Here is a 27,635-nt window from a genome sequence, read left to right as displayed (position 1 = left end):
TGAACAATTCTTGAACAATTGGGTTTGAACTGCATGGATCCACTCTACATGGATTTTTTCTTTCAATAAATATGATACAGAACTGTAAAAAAAAAGTTTTCTCTCTTCCTCTATCTCTGTTCCTCCCCCACTCGTACTCTCTGTCCCTCAAAAAAGAACCTTGAAATCATCAAAAGGAAGGAAGCAATAAACATTAAAGCAGAAATAAATGATATAAAAACAAACAAAAAGGTAGAACAAATCAATGGAGACAGAAGGTGGTTCTTTAAAAAAAAACGCAAAAATCAAATTTATAAGCCTCTAGCCACACTTACTAAGAAATATAAGCAAAAGGGCTCAAATAAATAAAATCACAAATGAGAGAGGAGACATAAAAAAACAACACCACAGGAATACAAACCGTTACAAGAGAATATTATGAAAAACTACATGCCAACAAATTGAACAACTTAGAAGAAATGGATAAATTCCTGGAAACATATAAACTACCAAAAATGAAACAGGAAGAAATAAAAAGTTTGAACAGACTGATAACTAGCAAGAAAATTGAGACAGTAATCAAAAAACTCCCAACAAACCAAAGTACAGGAGCAGATGTCTTCACAGGCAAATTTTACCAAACATTTAAAGAAGAGTCACTACCTATTCTTCCCAGACTATTCCAAAAATTAGGAAAGGGAGGAAATATTCCAAATTCATTCTATGAGGACAGCATTATCCTGATACCAAAAGGGGATAAAGACAATACTAAAATATACAAAGATAGGACAATATCCCTAATGAATATAGATGCAAAACTTCTCAATAAAATAGTAGCAAATTGAATTCAACGATCATTAAAAAAAATCATTCACCATGATCAGGTGTGTTTTATTACTGAGTTGCCAGAGCGGTTCAATATTCACAAATCAATCAACATGATACATTATATAAATAAGAGAAAGATAAGAACCATATGATCATTTCAATATATGCAGAAAAAGCATTTGACAAAGTAAAACATCCATTCATGATAAAAACCCCGCAACAAAGTAGGTTTAGAGAGAACATACCTCAAAATGATAAGGACCACATCTGAAAAACCCACAGATAACATCATCCTCAATGGGGAAAAACTGAGAGGTATTTCTCTAAGGTCAGAAATAAGACAAAGATGTCCACTCTCACCACTTTTATTCAAAATAGTACTGGAAGTCCTAGCCACAGTAATCAGACAACAAAAAGAAATAAAAGGCATCCAAATCAGTATGAAGTAAAACTGTCACTATTTGCAGATGACATGATACTGTATATAGAAAACCTGAAAGACTCCACCAAAAGAACTTCTGTAAATTATAAACGAATTCAGTACTGTTGCAGGTACAAAATCAAAGTACAGAAATCTGTTTCATTTCTATACACCAATAATGAAGTCACAGAAAGAGAAATTAAGAAACATTATGTGGAATTAACAAAAAAAAAACAACTAACAAAGGAAAATGAAAGAGAGACAAAGAAACATTCATGACTATAGAAAGCAAACTGATGGTTACTGGAGGGGAGGTGGGTGGGATAATGGGTGAAATAGGTGATGAAGTTTAAAGAGTACACTTATCATGATAAGCACTGAGTAATGTATAGAATTGTTCCACCACTATATTGTGCACCTGAAACTAATAAAACACTATATTAACTATATTGGAGCTAAAAACTTAATAAAAATATTCTTCAGAGATCATATTAAAAAAAATAATGGGTATTCTGTTTTTGGGTGAAATGTTATGAATATATCTGTTAGATCCATCTGGTACAATGTGTCATTCAAGGCCGCCATTTCTTTGTTATTTTCCTGTCTGGATGATCTATCCATTGATGTAAGTTTGGTGTCAAAGTTCCATACTATTATTGTATGACTATACATTTCTTCCTTCATATGTGTTAATAGTTGCTTTATGTATTTGGCTCTTCCAACTGGGTGCATAAATGTTTACAACTGTCATATCTTCTTGTTTGACTGTTCTGTTTATTGTTACTTGTCTTTGTTTCTTGTTACAGTATTTGTTTTAAAGTCTATTTTTCCAAAAAACAAATAATAAAGTCTATTTTTCCAATATTGCTACCCCAGCTTTCTTTTCACCTCCATTTGCATGATAAATGTTTTTCTATCATTTCAATTTCAGTCTTCATGTGTCCTTAGGTCTAAAGCAAATCTGTTGAAGGCAGGATATAGATGGGTCTTGGTTTTTTATCCATTTACTCACTTTATGTCTTTTAGTGGAAGCATTTCATCCATATACATTCAAAGTAATTATTTATAGGTATGTACTTATTGTTTTATGGCTTTTTTTGCTTCTCTGTTCCTTTCTTCTCTTACTCTCTTCTCATGTGGTTTTACATGGTTTTTGTAGTGAATATGCTTGACATCCATTTCCTTTATTTTTTGCATATCTGTGACAAGTCTTTTATTTGTCGCTGCCATTGGGTTTATATATAGCATTCCATGCATATAGTAATCTATATTAAGTTGATGGCCACTTAAGTTTGAACAACTCTAAATGCACTAAATTTTTAAAACTGTCCCCTACATTTTATGTATATGTGTTCACGTTAACATTTTTATATTATAAATACTGTCACAGATTTTGAGTCTGGAGTTCTCTCTTGTCCAGCAAGAGAGTAGACGCAGAATTAAATGTAAGAGAGGCTAATGTCTGGGAGGAGACAAGAGCCTTGAGTAAGGGTTCTTGCTCCATTTTTATTAAGATCAGAAGGCTTACAAACGTGATGAACATGCAGAAAAAGACAATGAAACAGTGATGATTAACTCGTGTGTGAGAGAAAGGGGGTTTCGAAGATACGGTGTTAGGGGTTTGGGTCAATATAAAACAAAATCCTCAGGCTGAGCAGATGGCTGTTTATTCCAGGCACCAGGTGCCACGTCTGTTTATCTCAAATTGCCTAGGAGATAAGACAGAGCATGATACATCAAGGTCAACAAGGCAGCTTTTTTTTTTTTTTTTTTTTTTTTGCTAATTAGCTCCACTCTGGGCAATTTCGCCTTGCTGTGGCCATCTATAGCCCTATTTACCTGTTTGCCTATTCTGGATGCTCCATCTTGTGAAAGCAGCTTTCTGCTTTTGTCCCGTGTTGGAGGCACTTACACCGTTTATGTATCCTGGACATTTTCTTGGGGGGCTCTCATTTCTTCCTGGATCTGGACGTCTGTTATCTTCCCCAGATTAGGGAAATATTCAGCTATTATTTCTTCAAATCAATTTTATGCCCACTTTCTATTTCTTCTTCTAGGATTGGTATAATATGAATGTTACTCTTTATTGTGTCACTGGGTCCCCTTAATCTATTTTATTATTCTTTATTTCTCTTTCCTCTTCAAATTGATTGCTTTTCATTATTCTGTCCTCCAAGTACCTGATCTTTTCTGCTTCCTCTTGTCTACTATTTATTCCTTCTAGTGTATTTTAAATTTCAGTTATTGAGTTCTTAATTTCTGCTTGGTTCGTTTGTTTTTTTTCTATCTCTTTGTTGAGGCTCTTACTGAGGTCCTTCCCTCCTTTCTGAAGTCCAGTGAATATCTTTATGACCATTACCTTAAATTCTCTATCAAGCATATTACTTGTTTTATTTAGCTCTCCTGCTTTAATTTTGCCTTGCTCTTTCATTTGGGACCTGTTCACCTATCTCCTCATTTTGTTTAACTCTCCCTCTATTTCTATATAGTAGGAAGTTCAGCTATGTCTTCTGCACTTGATAGTAATGGCCATGTGAAGAAGAGGTCCTGTAGTGCTCTGCAGTGCAATGTCCCCTGCTCATGACAACCTGGTACTTTAAGGATGTCTGCTTTGTGCACTGTGTGTGCCCCACTGTCCAGCCATCTGCAATGCCTCCTTTGGCTTGTTGTGGGAAAGGTTATTTTCTGTTGCTAATGGGCCAGTGTAAGGCAGCTTTTAGCTTGTGTTAGGTTAGACTTGGTGTTTTCCAGAGCTGCAATGGCACCAAACTGAAGCGTGCTCTCCCTGTGTTGTCCCTTGAGAAGCTTTCATTGGTGGGTGGGGCCTGACGTCAGAAGATATTTTGCCCCCAACCCACTGCTGAGGCTGCAAACTATTGTGTGTGGTTTACTTCCCCTCTCCTCTGGTCAGGAGTCACTTTGGTGTGGTTCTTGCCCTTTTGGGGCTCGTTGCACATGGCCATGCTTGTGGTGCCACTTTGATGGACGCCTGTCAAGAGCATGTGGGATAGGGTGGGTCTTCAAGAGAACATGAGGGCAGGGTGCATGATGCCATCAAGGTCTATGTAGGTGGGGACCTGCAGCCAATCTGGAAAACACCTGCTGGGGTTGGGCTGCAGGGGGTAGATACACAGAAGGGCATAGGGGCATGGTACGCTGTTAGCAAGCTAGGTGGAGATTGTTCTGCCCTGGTTCACGCAGGTGTCCAGGTATCTAGGCTGGGGGTGGGGAAGGGAAATGGTGCCAACTAGCTCTTTTGTTCTGACAAAGTCTCCTGAAGATCCCTTCCCTTTTCAGCACACACTCTGAGATTGGTAAACAAATCTCCCTCTCATATATCACAGGTATTTTTCAAACTGATGCTTCTATGCTGTATCTAGGGAGAATGATTATTGTGCTATCTCTTTCACCGTGGCAACTCAATCTCTCATCATCTTCTACCTCTCCCAGAGACAAGCTGGCTGATTTTTAAAGTTCCAGGTGTTCAGCCCCACTGACTAAAAACTTGTTAAGTTATGTCACTCTGGTTTTCAAAGCCAAATGTTATGCGGATTCATTTTCCTATTGTGCATCCTCCATGCTGGGGGTGACTTGTGTGGGGTCTGCTCCTCTCCCCTCCCCATGGCTGAGACCTCCCTCCTCCTTTCAGACAATCCAATGGGAAAGTTTGTCTCCCAACTACATCTCAGCCCTTACTACCCTTTTCGATGTGGCCTCTTCTCTGCATTTAGCTGTGGAGAGTCTGTTCTTCCAGTGTTTTGGTCATTTTCTGCATTATTTATACTGATGTGGGTATTTAGGTGTATCATGGGATGGGATGAGCCTAGGATCTTCCTACTTCAGCATCTTCCCCGGAAGTTCTAATTTTCATAAATGCTTTTAATTGACATACCATATTTCTTTAATACAGAACATTTCACAAGTGAAATTTTACAAAAAAACAAGCACATCAACCATCATGATCAGGAAAAAAAAATTATCTATATGAATAAGGCATATCATAGGATAGATAGACAGCATGGAAATATTGACAGTAAAGGGAGGAGAATGTTCTGGAACTTTAATTCTTTTTCAGGTTTTACCCTTTATCTCTCCCACACGCACTTCCCTGATATTTCCACACTACAAAAAATGAGTAGAAGGCCATTTGTAGGAAAAAAAGTTATATTTTGACACCAATTTTAGTAGCATTTTGTATTTGGAGTTATTATAAAACATTTACTAAAAATTCAGTTTATTAGCTAGTAGTCATATAGAACTAAGAGAGCAATGAGACACAAAATTTATTGGGACCTTAATGGATTTATAGACATTCAAAGTTACACAGCAGGGACTGGGTGGCACAAAAGAACATTGATTGGCTGCTGCAGGACCATCTCACAGGGTTTATTTGACCTGGTGAGTTCATTAGGATCCAAGCCATGGCCTTCAATCTTAGACGTCTACAGTCTGATCTTGGTTATGTCCCATAATTCATTCAAATTCAGGAGGTGAAATTATGCTGATTATCACAAGACTGAAAGATATAAACAAAGAAGGTCAATTAATTAACTCATACCGAGAAATGCAAGTAACATAAGGGTCAGATATGACTGTTGAGAAGATAACACCCCGCTTTCCCTTCTAGGTGAGTTACAAGAAAATCAGAACTATTAGAGCATTTCTTCATAAACATAAAATCAAAGTCATATGATGCTGATAACTGGCATCTTGCTTTATGTCTAAAGAGTCTGACTGCACAATGATTTATCTGTCACATAGACCAGATGTTTCATCATCTTAGGAATTTTTTTTTTCCTAAGAAAAGTGCTGGGAAGTCTATTTCTGTGTTTCTTGTTTTTCTAGGCTTCTTTAACTGATCAACTGGCCCCATGTTGACCCCTTTAGCCCTCAACACATTTTTATGTTCTTTAGAAGATCTGTATTTATTTATTCACACAAATGATAAATGGATATAATGGAACTATAAATAATCCAAACAACACAGACAAAACTCTTGCCACCAAACTTTTGTCTTTCTTCAGTCCTCCTATATCCAGAAGAAAACACAAGTATCGGTACTTTCGAGACATTTTTCTATGCATTTAAAAGTACACATAGATAGTATTTACACTAATGTAAACTTTTAGATAAGAGGCTTTGATAAATTATTAGATCATACAATACATACTATTCTCCTAATTGTTTAGATCCAATTAATAATGTCTCAATGATTTTTCTTTGTTTTTTTAACGTTTATTCATTTTTGAGAGACAAAGCATGAGTGGGGTAGGGGCAGAGAAAAAGAGACACAGAACCTGAAGCAGGCTTCAGGCTCTGAGGTGTCAGCACAGAGCCTGAAACAGGGCTCGAACTCACGAACTCTGAGATTATGACCTGAGCCAAAGTCCGATTCAACCAACTGAGCCTCCCAGGCACCAACAACGAATTTTCTATATCAAAACAGAACTTTCCCATTTTTTCAACTGCTTCATGATACTACATTGTATGAAAGAATAATTTTTTTTTCAACATATGAAGTTTATTGTCAAATTAGTTTCCATACAACACCCAGTGCTCATCCCAAAAGGTGCCCTCCTCAATACCCATCACCCACCCTCCCCTCCCTCCCACCCCCCATCAACCCTCAGTTTGTTCCCAGTTTTTTAACAGTCTCTTATGCTTTGGTTCTCTCCCACTCTAACCTCTTTTTTTTTTCCCTTCCCCTCCCCCATGGGTTTCTGTTAAGTTCTCAGGATCCACATAAGAGTGAAACCATATGGTATCTGCCTTTCTCTGTATGGCTTATTTCACTTAGCATCACACTCTGCACTTCCATCCACGTTGCTACAAAAGGCGATATTTCATTCTTTGTCATTGCCATGTAGTATTCCATTGTGTATATAAACCACAATTTCTTTATCCATTCATCAGTTGATGGACATTTTGGCTCTTTCTATAATATGACTATTGTTGAGAGTGCTGCTATAAACATCGGGGTACACGTGCCCCTATGCATCAGTACTCCTGTATCCCTTGGGTAACTTCCTAGCAGTGCTATTGCTGGGACATAGGGTAGGTCTATTTTTGATTTTCTGAGGAACTTCCACACTGCTTTCCAGAGCGGCTGCACCAATTTGCATTCCCACCAACAGTGCAAGAGGGTTCCCATTTCTCCACATCCTCTCCAGCATCTATAGTCTCCTGATTTCTTCATTTTGGGTCCCCCTGACTGGCGTGAGGTGATATCTCAGTGTGGTTTTCATTTGTATTTCCCTGATAAGGAGCGACGTTGAGCATCTTTTCATGTGCCTGTTGGCCATCCGGATGTCTTCGTTAGAGAAGTGTCTATTCATGTTTTCTGCCCATTTCTTCACTGGGTTATTTGTTTTTCGGGTGTGGAGTTTGGTGAGCTCTTTACAGATTTTGGATACTAGCCATTTGTCCGATATGTCATCTGCAAATATCTTTTCCCATTCCGTTGGTTGCCTTTTAGTTTTGTTGGTTGTTTCCTTTGCTGTGCAGAAGCTTTTTATCTTCATAAGGTCCCAGTAATTCACTTTTGCTTTTAATTCCCTTGCCTTTGGGGATGTGCCGAGTAAGAGATTGCTACGGCTGAGGTCAGAGAGGTCTTTTCCTGCTTTCTCCTCTAGGGTTTTGATGGTTTCCTGTCTCACATTCAGGTCCTTTATCCATTTTTAGTTTATTGTTGTGAATGGTGTGAGAAAGTGGTCTAGTTGCAACCTTCTGCATGTTGCTGTCCAGTTCTCCCATCACTATTTGTTAAAGACACTGTCTTTTTTCCATTGGATGTTCTTTCTTGCTTTGTCAAAGATGAGTTGGCCATACATTTGTGGGTCTATTTCTGGGGTTTCTATTCTATTCCATTGTTCTATGTGTCTGTTTTTGTGCCAATACCATGCTGTCTTGATGATTCCAGCTTTGTAGTAGAGGCTAAAGTCTGGGACTGTGATGCCTCCTGCTTTGGTCTTCCTCTTGAAAATTACTTTGGCTATTCAGGGCCTTTTGTGGTTGCATATGAATTTTAGGACTGCTTGTTTTAGTTTCGAGAAGAATGCTGGTGCAATTTTGATTGGGATTGCATTGAATGTGTAGATAGCTTTGGGTAGTATTGACATTTTGACAATATTTATTCTTCCAATCCATGAGCAGGGAATGTCTTTCCATTTCTTTATATCTTCTTCAATTACCTGCATAAGCTTTCTATAGTTTTCAGCATACAGATCTTTTACATCTTTGGTTAGATTTATTCCTAGGTATTTTATGCTTCTTGGTGCAATTGTGAATGGGATCAGTTTCTTTATTTGTCTTTCTGTTGCTTCATTGTTAGTGTATAAGAATGCAACTGATTTCTGTACATTGATTTTGTATCCTGCAACTTTGCTGAATTCATGTATCAGTTCTAGGAGACTTTTGGTGGAGTCTATCGGATTTTCCATGTATAATATCATGTCATCTGCAAAAAGCGAAAGCTTGACTTCATCTTTGCCAATATTGATGCCTTTGATTTCTTTTTTAATTTTTTTTATTTTTTTTAATATATGAAATTTACTGTCAAATTGGTTTCCATACAACACCCAGTGCTCATCCCAAAAGGTGCCCTCCTCAATACCCATCACCCACCTTGCCCTCCCTCCCACCCCCCATCAACCCTCAGTTTGTTCTCAGATTTTAACAGTCTCTTATGCTTTGGCTCTCTCCCACTGTAACCTCTTTTTTTTTCCTTCCCCTCCACCATGGGTTTGTGTTACGTTTCTCAGGATCCACATAAGAGTGAAACCATATGGCATCTGTCTTTCTCTGCTTGGCTTATTTCACTTAGCATCACACACTCCAGTTCCATCCACGTTGCTACAAAAGGCCATATTTCATTTTTTCTCATTGCCACGTAGTATTCCATTGTGTATATAAACCATAATTTCTTTATCCATTCATCAGTTGATGGACATTTAGGCTCTTTCCATAATTTGACTATTGTTGAGAGTGCTGCTATAAACATTGGGGTACAAGTGCCCCTATGCATCAGTACTCCTGTATCCCTTGGATAAATTCCTAGCAGTGCTATTGCTGGGTCATAGGGTAGGTCTATTTTTAATTTTCTGAGGAACCTCCACATTGCTTTCCAGAGCGGCTGCACCAATTTGCATTCCCACCAACAGTGCAAGAGGGTTCCCATTTCTCCACATCCTCTCCAGCATCTATAGTCTCCTGATTTCTTCATTTTGGGACCCCCTGACTGGCGTGAGGTGATATCTGAGTGTGGTTTTCATTTGTATTTCCCTGATAAGGAGCGACGTTGAGCATCTTTTCATGTGCCTGTTGGCCATCCGGATGTCTTCGTTAGAGAAGTGTCTATTCATGTTTTCTGCCCATTTCTTCACTGGGTTATTTGTTTTTCGGGTGTGGAGTTTGGTGAGCTCTTTACAGATTTTGGATACTAGCCCTTTGTCCGATATGTCATTTGCAAATATCTTTTCCCATTCTGTTGTTTGCCTTTTAGTTTTGTTGGTTGTTTCCTTTGCTGTGCAGAAGCTTTTTATCTTCATAAGGTCCCAGTAATTCACTTTTGCTTTTAATTCCCTTGCCTTTGGGGATGTGCCGAGTAAGAGATTGCTACGGCTGAGGTCAGAGAGGTCTTTTCCTGCTTTCTCCTCTAGGGTTTTGATGGTTTCCTGTCTCACATTCAGGTCCTTTATCCATTTTGAGTTTATTGTTGTGAATGGTGTGAGAAAGTGGTCTAGTTTCAACCTTCTGCAAGTTGCTGTCCAGTTCTCCCAGCACCATTTGTTAAAGAGACTGTCTTTTTTCCATTGGATGTTCTTTCCTGCTTTGTCAAAGATGAGTTGGCCATACCTTTGTGGGTCTAGTTCTGGGGTTTCTATTCTATTCCCTTGGTCTATGTGTCTGTTTTTGTGCCAACACCATGCTGTCTTGATGATTCCAGCTTTGTAGTAGAGGCTAAAGTCTGGGACTGTGATGCCTCCTGCTTTGGTCTTCTTCTTCAAAATTACTTTGGCTATTCGGGGCCTTTTGTGGTTCCATATGAATTTTAGGATGGCTTGTTCTAGTTTCGAGAAGAATGCTGGTGCAATTTTGATTGGGATTGCATTGAATGTGTAGATAGCTTTGGGTAGTATTGACATTTTGACAATATTTATTCTTCCAATCCATGAGCAGGGAATGTCTTTCCATTTCTTTATATCTTCTTCAATTACCTGCATAAGGTTTCTATAGTTTTCAGCATACAGATCTTTTACATCTTTGGTTAGATTTATTCCTAGGTATTTTATGCTTCTTGGTGCAATTGTGAATGGGATCATTTTCTTTATTTGTCTTTCTGTTGCTTCATTGTTAGTGTATAAGAATGCAACTGTTTTCTGTGCATTGATTTTTTTATCCTGCAACTTTTTTGAATTCATGTATCAGTTCTAGCAGACTTTTGGTGGAGTCTATCGGATTTTCCATGTATAATATCATGTCATCTGCAAAAAGCGAAAGCTTGACTTCATCTTTGCCAATTTTGATGCCTTTGATTTCCTTTTGTTGTCTGACTGCTGATGCTAGAACTTCCAGCACTATGTTTGACAACAGCGGTGAGAGTGGGCATCCCTGTCGTGTTCCTGATCACAGGGAAAAAGCTCTCAATTTTTCCCCGTTGAGGATGATGTTAGCTGTGGGCTTTTCATAAATGGCTTTTATGATCTTAAAGTATGTTCCTTCTATCCCGACTTTCTCAAGGATTTTTATTAAGGAAGTGTGCTGGATTTTGTCAAATGCCTTTTCTGCCTCGATTGACAGGATCATATGGTTCTTCTCTTTTTTTTTTTTTATTAATGTGATGTATCACGTTGATTGATTTGCGAATGTTGAACCAGCGCTGCATCCCAGGAATGAATCCCACTGGATCGTGGTGAATAATTCTTTTTATATGCTGTTGAATTCGATTTGCTAGTATCTTATTGATAATTTTTGCATCCATCTTCATCAGGGATATTGGCCTGTAGTTCTCTTTTTTTACTGGGTCTCTGTCTGTTTTAGGAATCAAAGGAATACTGGCTTCATAGAATAAGTCTGGAAGTTTTCCTTCCCTTTCCATTTCTTGGAATAGCTTGAGAAGGATAGGTATTATCTCTGCTTTAAACGTCTGGTAGAACTCCCCTGGGAAGCCATCTGGTCCTGGACTCTCATTTGTTGGGAGATTTTTGATAAGCGATTCAATTTTTTCGCTGGGTATGGGTCTGTTCAAGCTTTCTATTTCAACCTGATTGAGTTTTGGAAGAGTGTGGGTGTTTAGGGATTTGTCCATTTCTTCCAGGTTGTCCAATTTGTTGGCGTATAATTTTTCATAGTATTCCTTGATAATTGTTTGTATCTCTGAGGGGTTGGTTATAATAATTCCATTTTCATTCATGATTTTATCTATTTGGGTCATCTCCCTTTTCTTTTTGAGAAGCCTGGCTAGAAGTTTGTCAATTTTTTGTTTATTTTTTCAAAAAACCAACTCATGGTTTCGTTGATCTGATCTACAGTTTTTTTTAGATTCTATATTGTTTATTTCTGCTCTGATCTTTATTATTTCTCTTCTTCTGCTGGGTTACGCTGCCTTTGCTGTTCTGCTTCTATTTCCTTTAGGTGTGCTGTTAGATTTTGTATTTGGGATTTTTCTTGTTTCTTGAGATAGGCCTGGATTGCAATGTATTTTCCTCTCAGGACTGCCTTCGCTGCGTCCCAAAGCATTTGGATTGTTGTATTTTCATTTTTGTTTGTTTCCATATATTTTTTAATTTCTTCTCTAATTGCCTGGTTGACCCACTCATTCGTTCGTAGGGTGTTCTTTAACCTCCATGCTTTTGGAGGTTTTCCAGACTTTTTCCTGTGGTTGATTTCAAGCTTCATAGCATTGTGGTCTGAAAGTATGCATGGTATAATTTCAATTCTTGCAAACTTATGAAGGCCTGTTTTGTGACCCAGTATATGATCTATCTTGGAGAATGTTCCATGTGCACTCGAGAAGAAAGTATATTCTGTTGCTTTGGGATGCAGAGTTCTAAATAGATCTGTCAAGTCCATCTGATCCAGTGTACCATTCAGGGCACTTGTTTCTTTATTGATCGTGTGTCTAGATGATCTATCCATTTCTGTAAGTGGGGTATTAAAGTCCCCTGCAATTACCACATTCTTATCAATAAGGTTGCTTATGTTTGTGAGTAATTGTTTCATATATTTGGGGGCTCCGGTATTCGGCGCATAGACATTTATAATTGTTAGCTCTTCCTGATGGGTAGACCCTGTAATTATTATATAATGCCCTTCTTCGTGTCTTGTTACAGCCTTTAATTTAAAGTCTAGTTTGTCTGATATAAGTATGGCTACTCCAGCTTTCTTTTGGCTTCCAGTAGCATGATAAATAGTTCTCCATCCCCTCACTCTCAATGTAAAGGTGTCCTCAGATCTAAAATGAGTCTCTTGTAGACAGCACATAGATGAGTCTTGTTTTTTGATCCATTCTGATAGCCTATGGCTTTTGGTTGGCGAATTTAATCCATTTACATTCAGTGTTATTATAGAAAGATACGGGTTTAGAGTCATTGTGATGTCTGTGTTTTATGCTTGTAGCGATGTCTCTGGTACTTTATGTCACAGGATCCCCCTTAGGATCTCTTGTAGGGCTGGTTTCGTGGTGACAAATTCCTTCAGTTTTTGTTTGTTTGGGAAGACCCTTATCTCTCCTTCTATTCTAAATGACAGACTTGCTGGATAAAGGATTCTCGGCTGCATATTTTTTCTGTTTAGCACACTGAAGATCTCGTGCCAAGCCTTTCTGTCCTGCCAAGTTTCAAAAGAGAGATCAGTCACGAGTCTTATAGGTCTCCCTTTATATGTGAGGGCACGTTTATCCCTTGCTGCTTTCAGAATTTTCTCTTTATCCTTGTATTTTGCCAGTTTCACTATGATATGTCGTGCAGAAGATCGATTCAAGTTACGTCTGAAGGGAGTTCTCTGTGCCTCTTGGATTTCAATGCCTTTTTCCTTCCCCAGTTCAGGGAAGTTCTCAGCTATAATTTCTTCAAGTACCCCTTCAGCACCTTTGCCTCTCTCTTCCTCCTCTGAGATACCAATTATGCGTATATTATTTCTTTTTAGTGTATCACTTAGTTCTCTAATTTTCCCCTCATACTCCTGGATTTTTTTTATCTCTCTTTCTCTCAGCTTCCTCTTTTTCCATAACTTTATCTTCTAGTTCACCTATTCTCTCCTCTGCCTCTTCAATCCGAGTCGTCGTCGTTTCCATTTTGTTTTGCATTTCGTTTAAAGCGCTTTTCAGCTCCTCGTGACTGTTCCTTAGTCCCTTGATCTCTGTAGCAAGAGATTCTCTGCTGTCCTCTACACTGTTTTCAAGCCCAGCGATTAATTTTATGACTATTATTCTAAATTCACTTTCTGTTATATTATTTAAATCCTTTTTGATCAGTTCATTGGCTGTTGTTTTTTCCTGGAGATTCTTCTGAGGGGAATTGTTCCGTTTGGTCATTTTGGATAGTCCCTGGAGCGGTGAGGACCTGCAGGGCACTTCCCCTGTGCTGTGGTGTATAACTGGAGTTGGTGGGCGGGGCCGCAGTCTGACCTGATGTCTGCCCCCAGCCCACCACTGGGGCCACAGTCAGACTGGTGTGTGCCTTCTCTTCCCCTCTCCTAGGGGCGGGATTCACTGGGGGTGGCGTGGCCCGTCTGGACTACTTGCACACTGCCAGGCTTGTGGTGCTGGGGATCTGGCGTATTAGCTGGGGTGGGTAGGCACGGTGCATGGGGGGCAGGAGGGGCAGGCTTAGCTGGCTTCTCCTTAGGTGATCCACTTCAGGAGGGGTCCTGTGGCAGCGGGAGGGAATCAGATCCGCTGCCGGAGGTTTGGCTCCGCAGAAGCACAGAGTTGGGTGTTTGCACAGAGGAGTGAGCAAGTTCCCTGGCAGGAACTGGTTCCCTTTGGGATTTTGGCTGGGGGATGGGAGGGGGAGATGGCGCTGGCGAGCGCCTTTGTTCCCCACCAAACTGAACTCTGTCGTCTGGGGGCTCAGCAGCTCTCCCTCCCTTTGTCCTCCAGCCTTCTCGCTTTCTAAGCAGAGCTTTTAACTTATGACCTCCCAGACGCTGAGTCGCGCTTGCTGTGGGAACACACTCCGTCAGGCTCCTCCGCTTTTGCCAGCCAGACTCGGGGGCTCTGCTTGGCCGGCAGGCTGCCCCTCCGCCCCGGCTCCCTCCCGCCAGTCCTTGGAACGCGCACCACCTCGCCGCCCTTCCTACCCTCTTCCATGGGCCTCTCGTCTGTGCTTGGCTCCGGAGACTCCGTTCTGCTAATCCTCTGGCGGTTTTCTGGGTTATTTAGGCAGGTGTAGGTGGAATCTAAGTGATCAGCAGGATGCACGGTGAACCCCGCATCCTCCTATGCCGCCATCTTCCTATCTCCCCATACTTTTTTTTTTTTGTAATTTAAAGAAAAAGAGGTAATTAGGAAGCCCCAGAATAGGTTTGCTGGAATATTTATGCCTACCTTATGCCATCTAGGTGTCTAAAGTGATGGTTTACTTTGCCAGCGGACTAATTGGTTGAAAGAATAATTGTTAATAATCCTTGTGGTAAAAAGCATTTAGTACCCATACAACTTTTCTTTATTAAAGTGTATTTGTTCATATGTAGGCGTATTTTCATGGTTTCCACAAAAAATATGTATCAAAGAGCATACACATTAAAGTTTTGATATTGCTAAAATAGTATTAAATATTGCAATCTCGGTGAGCCTGAGTAGCTCAGTCAGTTAAGTGTCCAACTCTTGATTTTGGCTCAGGTCATGATCTCATGGTTTGTGAGATTCAGCCCCATGCTGGACTCTTCACGACAGCATGGAGCTTGCTTGGGATTCTCTCTCTCCTTCTCTCTTTGCCCCTCCCCACTTGCCCTCTCTCTCTGTCTCCATCTCAAAATAAACATTAAAAATTACACTCTCATAAACAGTGTATATTTCACCACATCTTTCTTAAAATTGAAGATGATGGAGACTTTTAATTATTGGAAGTATGATGGGCTAAAAGTGGTATCTCATGTTGAATTATATTCCCGTGATAGTAATGAAATCAATTTATTATTATTATTGAACATTTATATTTTGTCTTTCTTTTTATTATAAGAGTTGTCTTTCTTTGACCATTCTCTTATTGAGTTATTTGTGCTTCGATATTACCATATTAGTGTTTTGTACATTCTGGAAGCTAACAAGGAATCCATAACATGTCTTTAAAGTGTTATCACATTCTATATAAACTCTTTCCACTGGGAGGAAAAGAGACTGAGTCTATCAGGGAAACACCAGAACAATCTGACATGCCATAGGTGGGTGATTGGGAACTGGGGGAGATAAAATGGGCCAAGTAGGCATGGAGGGAAGGGATCCTCTTCTGTGCAAAGACAAAGTGAAGAGAAAGAGAGGCTGGGGAAGTGTAGTACTGTCTTTGGACAAGATAAAAACCTCTTTGACTGGGACAGAGAGGGATCCCATCTCTAACTACGTGGCTTTCTCTGGACTGGGGCCAGGTGCCCTGTTAGCGCACCTGGGGAGAAGGGGAGTCACTCCCAGGCTCAGCGTCTAGGTCAGGGGTGCGGTCCGCACTAGGAGAAAGTGGTCCACTCCCTGAAGTGCTGTGGGACAGGACAAAACAAGCCAGAACCACATATCTGGCAACATGTAGAGGTGCTTCCCCAGTGCCAGGGTGCACGGAGTGGGAGTTAGAATTCCAGCCAAGCGCCAGGGCACGGGAGTCGGGGGAGGGAGACAGACTGCCATGTCTGTGCCCACAGCACAGCGAGGACAACTCCAAAGACGTGATTTGGATCACCGGGCCTGTGAAGAAGAGACTGGGAGGTCGCCATTTTCCCCTCCCCCCGCCCCCACCAAGGCTGGGCCTCAGGAATCGGTCCATGGGGCCCAGAATGGAGGCGGGACCCACCTACACCAAAACACGGCCTTCTGCCACCAGGTAACTACTGGAGCAGGATAGACACTGAAGAACCAGATAGCCCCCTCCTCCAGACTAGCACTACTGCATTCCCTGGATTAATTCTTGGACAATTCTTGTTATTTAGATATATTCATTCTTCTCTTTTCCTACTTATCATTTCCCTCCTCTAGGCTGGTTACTCTGGTTGTTGGTTTGTTTTAAGCAGACAAATTTAATGCATTCTCTTGAAACAGCTTCTACACCTCCTTCTTTACTTTCCTTTCCCTCTCTCTGGAATAATCAAGCCATCTAGTTTCTCTGTCTGGTTAACTTTATCTTCATTTCTTCTTCTCTGTCTCCTTCTTTATTTTCCTCTCTTTCTCTATGGATTAAGCCATTTAGTCTCTCTGCCTGGTTAATGTTTTTCTTTTTCCCCTCACCTGTCATTTATGTCTTTGTATATGCTCTTCCATCAGCACCGCCTCCACCCTGTTCTTTACCTGTAGATGGTGTTTCTGTTTTTTTTCCTTTTGGATTGTTTTTGTTTGTTTGTTTGCTTTAATTTGTTTGTGTGTTTGCATGTTTTTGTTTCCTGTTGGTTTCTCTGGTTTTTTTTTTCCTTTCCAGGGCCAAATCAAAGAACAAATCAAAGCACACCTGGTGGAGGGTCCAAGAGTAGGGAAATAAAATACCCAAAGTCACAACAACAGAGAGCAAGTAACAATCTTCAAAAAACATCTCCTGAAGGGCAAGGCCCTGGACAGTGTATGACCCCCCCCCCCTTTAATATACCAGTGCTCCCAGGGGCAGAGCACATGAAAAGCTTTTAAAAATTGTAAGGGACAGAAAAATAGCTAAAATGATGAAACAGGAGAAGTCTCCTCAAAGGAAATTCCAGGAAGAAGCGACAAATGAATTGATCAAAACAGATATAAGAAATATAACTAAACAAGAATTTAGAATAATAGTCATAAAATTAATCACTGGGCGTGAAAAAAGCATAGAAGAGAGCAGAGAATCTACTGCCACAGAGATAGAAATAGTCATGATGAATTAAAAAATGCTATAAATTAGGTGCATAATAAAATGGAGGCAGCCACAGCATGGATGGAAGAGGCAGAGGGGAGAATAGGTGAATTAGAAGATAAAATTGTGGAAAAAGAGGAAGCTGAGTAAAAGATTTAAAAAATCCAGTATCACAAGGGGAAAATTAGCAAATTAAGTGATTCAATCAAATGGAACAATATCCGTATCATAGGAATTCCAGAAGAAGCAGGAAGATAAAGGGGCTGCAAGGTGTACTTGAACAAATCATAGCTGAGAACTTCCCCAATCTGGGGAAGGAAACAGGTACTGAAATCCAAGAGGCACAGAGAACTCCCTTCAGACATAACTTGAATCGATCCTCTGCATGACATATCATAGTGAAACTGGCAAAATACAAGGATAAAGAGAGAATTCTGAAAGCAGCTAGGGATAAATGGGCCTTAAAATAAAAAGGCAGACACATAAGGGTAGTAGCAGACCTATCTGTGGAAACTTGGCAGGACAGAAAAGAATGGGAGTAAATTTTCAATGTGATGAAGAGGAAAAATAGGAAGCCAAGAATCCTTTATCCAGCAAATCTGTTATTCAGAATACAAGGAGAGATAAAGGTTCCCCCCCCCAAAAAAAAGACAAACACTGAAGGAATTCATCACCAAAAACCAGCCCTACAAGATATCCTAAGGGGGACCATGTGAGTGAAATGTTGCAAGGACCACAAAGGACCTGAGACATCACTACAAGCATGAAAACTACAGATAATACAATGACTCTAAACCGATATCTTTCAATAATGAAACTAATGTAAATGGACTAAGTGCTCCAACCAAAAGACATAGGGTATCAGAATGGAAAAAAACCCACCAAGACCCATGTATTTTCTGTCTATAAGAGACACAATTGAGACATGAGGACACCTTCAGATTGAAAGTGAGGGGGTGGAGAACTATCTATCATGCTACTGGAAGCCAAAAGAAAGCTGGAGTAGCCATACTTATATCAGACAAACTAGACTTTAAATTAAAGGCTGTAACAAGAGATGAAGAAGGACATTATATAATAATTACAGGGTCTATCCATCAGGAAGAGCTAACAATTATAAATGTCTATGTACCGAATTCGGAGGAACCCAAATATATGAAACAATTAATCATAAGCATAAGCAACCTTATTGATGAGAATGTGGTAATTGCAGGGGACTTTAATACTCCACTTACAACACTGGACAGATCATCTAGACAAAGAGTAAAGAAACAATGGCCTTGAAAGATACATTGGACCAGATGGACATGACAGATACACTTAGAACTCTACATCCCAAAACAGCATAATATAGTTTCTTCTCGACTGCACATGGGACATTCTCCACGATAGATCACGTACTGGGTCACAGAACAGCCCTTCATAAGTATAAAAGAATTGAGATCATACCATGCACACTTTCAGACCACAATGCTATGAACCTTGAAATCAACCACATGAAAATGTCTGGAAAATCTCCAAAAGCAAGGAGGTTAAAGAATATCCTACTAAAGAATGAATGTGCCAAACAGGCAATTAGAGAAGAAATTTTAAAATATATGGGAACAAATGAAAATGAAAATACAACAATCCAAACACTTTGGAATGCAGTGAAGGCAGTCCTGAGAGGTAAATACATTGCAATCCAGGCTTATCTCAACAAACAAGAAAAATCCCAAATACAAAATCTAACAGCACACTTAAAAGAACTAGAAGCAGAACAGCCAAGACACCCCAAACCCAGCAGAAGAAGAGAAACAATAAAGATCAGAACAGAAATAAACAATATAGAATCCAAAAATAGTAGAGCAGATCAATGAAACCAACAGTTGGTTTTTTTTGAAAAAAATAACCAAAATCCATAAATCTCTAGCCAGGCTTCTTAAAAAGAAAAGAGAGTGGACCCAAATAGATAAAATCACGAATGAAAATGGAATTATTACAACCCATCCCTCAGAAATACAAGCAATTATCAGGGAATACTATGAAAAATTATATGCCAACAAACTGGACAACCTGGAAGAAATGGACAAATTCCTAAACACCCACACACTTCCAAAACTCAAATGGGAAGAAATAGAAAATTTGAACACATAACTAGTGAAGAAATTGAATCAGGTATCAAAAATCTCCCAAAAAACAAGAGTCGTGGACCACTTGGCTTCCCTGGGGAATTCTACCTGACATTTAAGCAGAGATAATACCTGTCCTTCTCAAGCTGTTCCAAAAAATAGAAAGGGAAAGAAAACTTCAAGACTGATTCTACGAAGCCAACATTACTTTGTTTCCCAAACCAGACAGTGACCAGAAAAAAAGATAACTATGGGCCAATATCCCTGATGAATATGGACGCAAAAATTCTCTATAAGATACTAGCAAATCGAATTCAACAGCATGTAAAAAGAATTATACACCATGATCAAGGGGGATTCACTCCTGGCTGGCAGGGTTGGTTCAACATTCACAAATCCATCAATATGATACATCACATTAATAAAAGAAAAGATAAGAACCATATGACACCGTCAATAGATGCAGAAAAAAAGGCATTTGACAAAATACAGCATCCTTTCTTAATAAAAACCCTCGAGAAAGTCTGGATAGAAGGAACATACTTAAACATCATAAAAGCCATTTATGAAAGGCCCACAGCTAATATCCTCAATGGGGAAAAAATGAGTTTTCCCCCTGAGATCAGGAACACGACAGGGATGTCCACTCTCACCGCTGTTGTTTAACATAGTGTTGGAAGTTCTAGAATCAGCAATCAGAAAACAAAATGAAATGAAAGGCATGAAAATTGGCAAAGATGAAGTCAAGCTTTCCCTTTTTGCAGATGACATGATATAATACATGGAAAACCCGATAGACTCCACCCAAAGTCTGCTAGAACCGATACATGAATTCAGCAAAGTCGCAGGATACAAAATCAATGTACAGAAATCAGTTGCATTCTTACACACTAATAATGAAGCAACAGAAAGACAAATAAAGAAACTGAACCCATTCACAACTGCACCAAGAATCATAAAATACCTAGGAATAAACCTAACCAAAGATGTAAAAAATCTGTATGCTGAAAACTATAGAAAGCTTAAGAGGGTAATTGAAGAAGATACAAAGAAATGGAAAAACATTCCATGCTTATGGATTGGAAGAATATTGTTAAAATGTCAATACTACCCAAAGCAATCTACATATTCAATACAATCCCAATCAAAATTGCACCAGCATTCTTCTCCAAGCTACCAGAAGCAATCCTAAAATTTGTATGGAACCACAAAAGGCCCCGAATCGCCAAAGTAATATTGAAGAAGAAGACCAAAGCAGGAGGCATCACAGTCCCAGACTTTAGCCTCTACTACAAAGCTGTAATCATCAAGACAGCATGGTATTGGCACAAAAAGAGACACATAGACCAATGGGATAGAATAGCGATTCCAGAATTGGACCCACAAATGTATGGCCAACTAATCTTTGACAAAGCAGGAAAGAATATCCAAAGGAAAAAAGACAACCTCTGTAACAAATGGTACTGGGAGAGCTGGACAGCAACATCCAGAAGAATGAAACTAGACCACTCACTTACACCATTCACAAAAATAAACTCAAAATGGATGAAGCACCTGAATGTGTGACACGAAACAATAAAAACCCTAGAGGAGAAAGCAGAAAAAAACCATCTCTGACCTCAGCCGCAGCAAGTTCTTACTTAACACATCTCCAAAGGCAGGGGAATTAAAAGGAAAAATGAACTACTGGGACCTCATGAAGATAAAAAGCTTCTGCACTGCAAAGGAAACAACCAACATAACTAAAAGGCAACCAACAGAATGGGAAAATATATTTTCAAATGACATATCGGACAAAGGGCTAGTATCCAAAATCTATAAGAATTCACCAAACTCCACACCCGAAAAACAAATAATCCTGTGAAGAAATGGGCAGAAGACATGAGTAGACACTTTTCTAAAGAAGACGTCCAGATGGCCAACAGGCATACGAAAAGATGCTCAACGTCACTCCTCATCAGGGAAATACAAATCAAAACCACACTGGGATATCACCTCACGCTGGCTAGAGTGGCTGAAATGAATAAATCAGGAGACTATAGATGCTGGAGAGGATGTGGAGAAACGGGAACCCGCTTGCACTGTTGTTGGGAATGCAAACTGGTGCAGCCACTCTGGAAAACAGTGTGCAAGTTCCTCACAAAATTAAAAATAGATCTACCCTATGACCCAGCAGTAGCACTCCTAGGAATTTACCCAAGGGATACAGGAGTACTGATGCATAGGGGCATTTGTACAGCAATGTTTGTAGCAGCACTTTCAACAATAGCCCTATTATGGAAAAAGCCTAAATGTCCATCAACTGATGAATGGATAAAGAAGATGTGGTTTATACATACAATTGAATACTACGTGACAATGAGAAATAATGAAATCCGGCCATTTGTAGCATCTTGGATAGAACTGGAGAGTATTATGCTAAGTGAAATAAGTCAGGCAGAAAGACATATACCATATGTTTTCACTCTTATGCGGATCCTGAACAACTTAACAGAAGACCATGGGGGAGGGGGTGGGAGAAAAAGTTACAGAGAGGGAAGGATGCAAACCATAAGAGTCTCTTTAATACTAAGAACAAGCTGAGGGTTGATGTCGGGTCAGTGAGAGGGGAAAGTGGGTAATGGGCATTGAGGAGGGCACCGGTTGGGATGAGCACTGTGTGTTGTATGGAAACCCAGTTGACAATAAATTATATAAAAACAAACAAACAAAAAGCCCTTCCAGACTGCAACGGTAAGATAGTGAGATTATGTAGTACTCATTATGACTGTAATTATGTAATAAACTCTCCAAATATAGTTCAGTTATTGTAGTTATTAAACATTCTGGTTTTGTTCCAAGTACTTGCTTTATAGCCTGCTGGATAGACTCCTTTATTCTACAAGCTGAATGCCGAAAGTCAAACTTGTGCATGTGAATCTGCTCTTCTAACAGTCTTTCAACATAATTTACCCTTTCAATTTTTATTTGTGAACCCCAAGAAAGTGGAGACATAAAAACAAATGTACGCTTTATTTCCTTAAGATCTTTTTCTTTAATGTAGTTCTTTATCATTAAAAACTTTCCTATTAGAACTCCTATTGCTGCATCCCAGAGGTTTTATTTTTTTTTTAATTATAGTTGGCACACAGTATGTTACATTCGTTTCAGGTGTACAACATGATGATTCAAAATCTGTACATATTTTGCTAGTTCACCACAAGCGTGGCTACCATTTTTCACCATATGTTATTACGATGGCACTGACTGTGTTCCCTATTTAACACCTTTTATAACTGTGACCCATTCATTCCAAAACTGAAAGTCTGTATCTCCCACTCTTCTTCACTCATTTTGCCTACTTTCCCAACCCCTTCTCCCCTGGAAACCACCAGTTGTTTCTCCGTATTCACAGGTTTGATTCTGCTTTTAGTTTATTCATTTTTGTATTCCACATATGAGTAAAATTATAGGTATTTAACTTTCTCAGAGAAGCAATTTCACTAGCATAATACCATCTAGTTCCATCCATGTAGTGGTAACTGGCAAATTCTCATCCATTTTTTTAAAATTTTTTTTTAACGTTTTATTTATTTTTGAGACAGAGAGAGACAGAGCATGAACAGGGGAGGGTCAGAGAGAGGGAGACACAGAATCTGAAACAGGCTCCAGGCTCTGAGCTGTCAGCACAGAGCCCGACGCGGGGCTCGAACTCACAGACCGCGAGATCATGACCTGAGCCGAAGTCGGCCGCTTAACCGACTGAGCCACCCAGGCGCCCCTTCTCATCCATTTTTATGGCTGCATACTATTCCATTGTGTGTATATGGCACAGGTTCCTTATTGATTCATCTATCAATAGACACCTAGGTTGCTTTCATATCTTTGCTTTTCTAAATAATAATAAAATAGAAAATGGTGGAGCAGTAGGGGAGCCTATGCCTGCTTCATCCCTGGAACACAACTAGATAAAAATCAAATCATTCCAAACACCCAAACATCTATTTGAATGCTGAGAAAACAAACTGCAGCGCTACAGAGAGAAAAGAAGTCAAACTGTGAAAAGTAGGAGGTGTGGAGATATGATTCTGGGGAAAAAAGAACCATGGGTGCTGCAGAGGGGAAGGAACTTTGATATCAGAGAGAGGAGAGAAAGACAGAGAGAAAAAAACAGAGAGAAAGAAGTATGCAGGGGATTGCACAAGAGAAACACTTCCCCAAAATAACTAACTGGGAAAATGGAAGCAGCTGATTGCCACAAGTCTTCATGAGCAGCAGAGATGAAAATATGACGTTTTAGAAGTCCATGCAATCACTGGGTGGTGCCTGGCAGGAATAGCAGTGCTGCTGTGGGAAAGGAGGGTAGATCCCTGGGAGCGGACAGGGTGCTCTGGGTACCTTCTGGGTCTCACTGAGAGAGAAAGTTCCCTTCTTCAAATGCATTTGGAAGAGGTGGCACAGTGGCTCAGGGGACAGAAGAGCAGCAGGGTGCAAACACTCTTCCCCGTTTATTAGCATAGGAACAGACACACTGTTGAGGGCAACTAACCTTTCTGCCAGCTTTTTGCTGTGCATTACCATACACTCCAATCCCGTACATGATCAAGCGATTGCTTTTCTGGGACACACTAGAACCAGCTGCAGCATGGCAAGATCCTCCTCCAGAGGATCAGCGCAGGTCCATGCTGTGCCAGATCCCTAAAACATGGGAGTTTTGAAACTCAGCTGTGCACGTGAGGTAAAATACAGAACACTGCACTGCCTGGTGGGTAGACAGCATGGACAAATACAGGGTGAATGCAGGGATCAGACAGAAGCCTAGGACACTAGAGGGGAGATCGTTTGCTTTTATGTCAGGGTTTCCTGAAGAATGGTGAGCACAAACTCCTTGTTCCGAGGACAAGCGAGTGGGGCAATGCTTTTGACCCCTGCCCATCAGCAGTACCAAATTCAGTGAGCAACAAAGAGCCGCTATTGGAGGATGGAGTGACTTACACCAAGCTCTACCTTCTTGCACCCTGCAAGTGCATCTTTACTAGGGCAAGTCCACCTGAGAATCAATGCAGCATTGTCTGTCCCTCAGAAGACCAGCACAAACCTCTCACACATGCAAAGTCTACTGATCATAGAGTGCTGCAAAGCTTCAGCTCTAGTTGTAACAGGATCAGGCTAATTTTAACAAGCAGACACTAGCACACCTAGTTGAAATGCACTGGAAAATACACTGGGAAAGGTCCAACAGGCCTGACTGAAGGCAAGGAGAAACTGCAGACTACTGATCTGAGGGAAACAGCAGCCAAAACAAAACATAGTGCACACTCTGAGAGACTTCCTGGAGTGCCAGACCCTGGATAATATAGGACCTGTTCTTAATGTAGTCATTAGTCTCAGAAGCAAGTAATATAACAAGCTTTCCCAATACACATAAACAAAACAGTGACCTAGACAAAATGCCAAGATGGAGGCATTCACCCCAAAGTAAAGAACAAGAACAGGTTATGAGGAGGGATTTAACTGAAACAGATATAAGTAACATGCCTGAATTAGAACTTAAATCAATAATTGTAAGGATACTAGATTTGTTTGAGAAAAGTATGCAAGACACTAGAGAATCCCTTACTGCAGAGGAAAAAAAAAAGTAGTCAGGCCAAAATAAAAAAAAAATGCTATAACTGAGATGCAAAACTGACTGAATGACAAGTAGGATGGAAGAAACAGAAAATGAATCCATGGTAGAGAAGATAGAATTATGGAAAATTATGAAGCTGAAAAGAAAAGGGAAAGAAAAATGTTGGATCACAAATGTAAACTTAGGGAACTCAGCGACTCCATAAAGCATAATAACATCCATATGATAGGAGTTGCAGAAGAAAAGAGGGATAAAGGAGCAGAAGGTATATCTGAGCAAATTATAACTGAAAACTTCCATAATCTGGGGAAGGACACGGATACCCAAATCCAGCAGACACAGAGAAAGCCCATCAAATTCAAAAAAACCACAAAATACCAAGATATATTGTAGTAAAAACTGCAGAGATAAGAATCCTGAAAGCAGCAAGGGAAAAGAAATCCTTAACCTAAAAAGGAAGACAAAAAAGGTTGGCATCAGATCTCTACACAAAAACCTGGAAGACCAAAGGAGAGTGGCATGATACATTCAATGTGCTGAAGGGTAAAAATATGCATCCAAGAACACTCTATCAAACTAGGCTTCAATTCAGAGTAAGAGAGATAAAGGGTTTCCCCAAACAAAACACTAAAGGAGTCCATGGCCAGTAAAGCAGTCATGCAAGAAATATTAAAGGGGACCCTTTGAGTGGGAAAGAAAGATGAACTGCAAAAAAGGCTACAAAAGGAACACAGAAAATCTGAGTACTGAGAAAATCAGTACTCTGTCAACCATACTTACACCAGGAAAAAAACTAGATTTTAAAACAGACTGTAACAAGAGATAAGAAGGACACTATACCATAGTGAAGGGGGTTATCAAATAAGATCTAAAAATTTTAAATACTTATGCTTCCAACTTGGAACACCCAACTATATAAATCCATTAATAACAAACATGAAGAAACTAGTTGAAAATAATATAATAATAGTACAGGACTTTATCACCCCACTTACAACATTGGACAGATCATCTAAGCAGAAAATCACAAGGAAACACAATGGCTTTGAATGGCACACTAGACCAGATAGACTTAACAGATATATTCAGAACATTTTATCCTAAAGCAACAGAATACACATTGTTTCAGAGTACACATGGAACATTCTCCAGAATAGATAACATACTGGGTCACAAATCAGCCCTCAGCAAGTACAAAAGACTGAGATCATACCATGCATATTTTAAGACACAAGGCTGTAAGTACTTGAAGTCAATCACAAGAAAAAAAAATTGGAAAGCCCTCAAATACATGAGGTTAAAGAACATCCTAATAAAGAATTAATGAGTTAAGTAGGAAATTAAAGAAGAATTTAAAAAATACATGGAAGCAAATGAAAATGAAAGCATGAGAGTCCAAAACCTCTGAGATGCAAGAAAGGTGGTCATAAGAGGGAAGTAAATAGCAATACAGGCAGACCTCAAGAAGCAAGAAAATTCTCAAATACTCGACCTAACCTTACACCCAAAGCTAGAAAAGGAACACCAAAGAAGGCCTAACACAGGCAAAGGTAAATAATAAAGATTAGAGAAGAAATAAACGATATAGAAACAAACAAAAACCAGTAGAACTAATTAACAAATCTAAGAGCTGGTTCTTTGAAAGAATTAATAAAATTAATAAACCACTAGCCAGACTTGTTAGAAAGAAGAGAGAAAGGACCCAAATAAATAAAATCAGGAATGAAACAGGAGAGATCACAATCAACAACACAGAAATGCGAACAATTGTAAGAGAATATTATTAAATATTATATGCTAAAAAAATGGGTGATGTGGAAGAAATGGATAAATTACTAGAAACATACAAACTCCCAAAACTAAAACAGAAAGCAATGGATAATATGAACAGACCCATAACCAGAAAAGAATGTGAATCAGTTATCAAGTCTCCCAACAAACAAAAGTCCAGGGCCAGATGGGCTCCCAGGGGAATTCTACCAGACAATTAAAGATGAGGTAATACCTATTCTTCTTAAACTGTTCCAAAAAATAGAAATGGAAGGAAATCTTTAGAACTCATTCTACACGGCCAGCATTACCTTGATCATGAAACCAGACAAAGACCCCGTTAAAATGGACAGTATCCCTGATGAACATGGATGCAAAAATTGTCAACAAGATGCAAGAAAATTGAATCCAACAGTACATAAAAAGACTTCTACACCAAGATCAAGTGGAATTCATTCTGGGCCTACAGGGGTGGTTCGATATCCACACATCAATCAACATGATATACCACATTAATAAAAGAAAGGTAAGAGCCATATGATCCTCTCAATAGATGCAGAAAAACCATTTGACAAAATACAGCATCCATTCTTTTTTTTTTTTCAGCATCCATTCTTGATAAAAACCCTCCACAAAGTAGGTATCACAGGAACATACCTCAACATCATAAAGGCCATACAGAAAGGACCTACAGTTAATATCATCCTCAATAGGGAAAAACTGAGAACTTTTCCTCTATAATCAGGAACAAGACAGGGATGTCCACTTTCATAATTACTTTTTAACAGAGTACTGGAAGTCCTAGCCACAGCATCAGATAATAAAAAGAAACAGAAGGCATCCAAATGATTAAGAAAGAAGTCAAACTTTCACTCTTGGCAGACGACATGATACTCTAACTGTAG

General features: G+C 39.5%; 1 protein-coding gene across 1 annotated transcript in view; it reads right to left on the bottom strand.

Annotated features, from left to right (window-relative positions):
- Positions 1-3,514: 3,514 nt before the first annotated feature.
- Positions 3,515-27,635, bottom strand: part of NBDY (negative regulator of P-body association) — a 156,241-nt gene continuing 132,120 nt past the window's right edge. Inside the window, exon 3 of the mRNA XM_058713513.1 lies at positions 3,515-5,744. The gene's annotated coding sequence lies outside the window, so the exon portion shown is untranslated. The remainder of the gene's footprint in view (positions 5,745-27,635) is intronic.

Source organism: Neofelis nebulosa, chromosome X, assembly GCF_028018385.1.
Source record: "Neofelis nebulosa isolate mNeoNeb1 chromosome X, mNeoNeb1.pri, whole genome shotgun sequence".
NCBI classification, from domain to species: Eukaryota; Metazoa; Chordata; class Mammalia; order Carnivora; family Felidae; genus Neofelis; species Neofelis nebulosa.
Note: the sequence above shows the minus strand (reverse complement) of the source record. Positions and strands in the feature narration are given on the sequence as shown.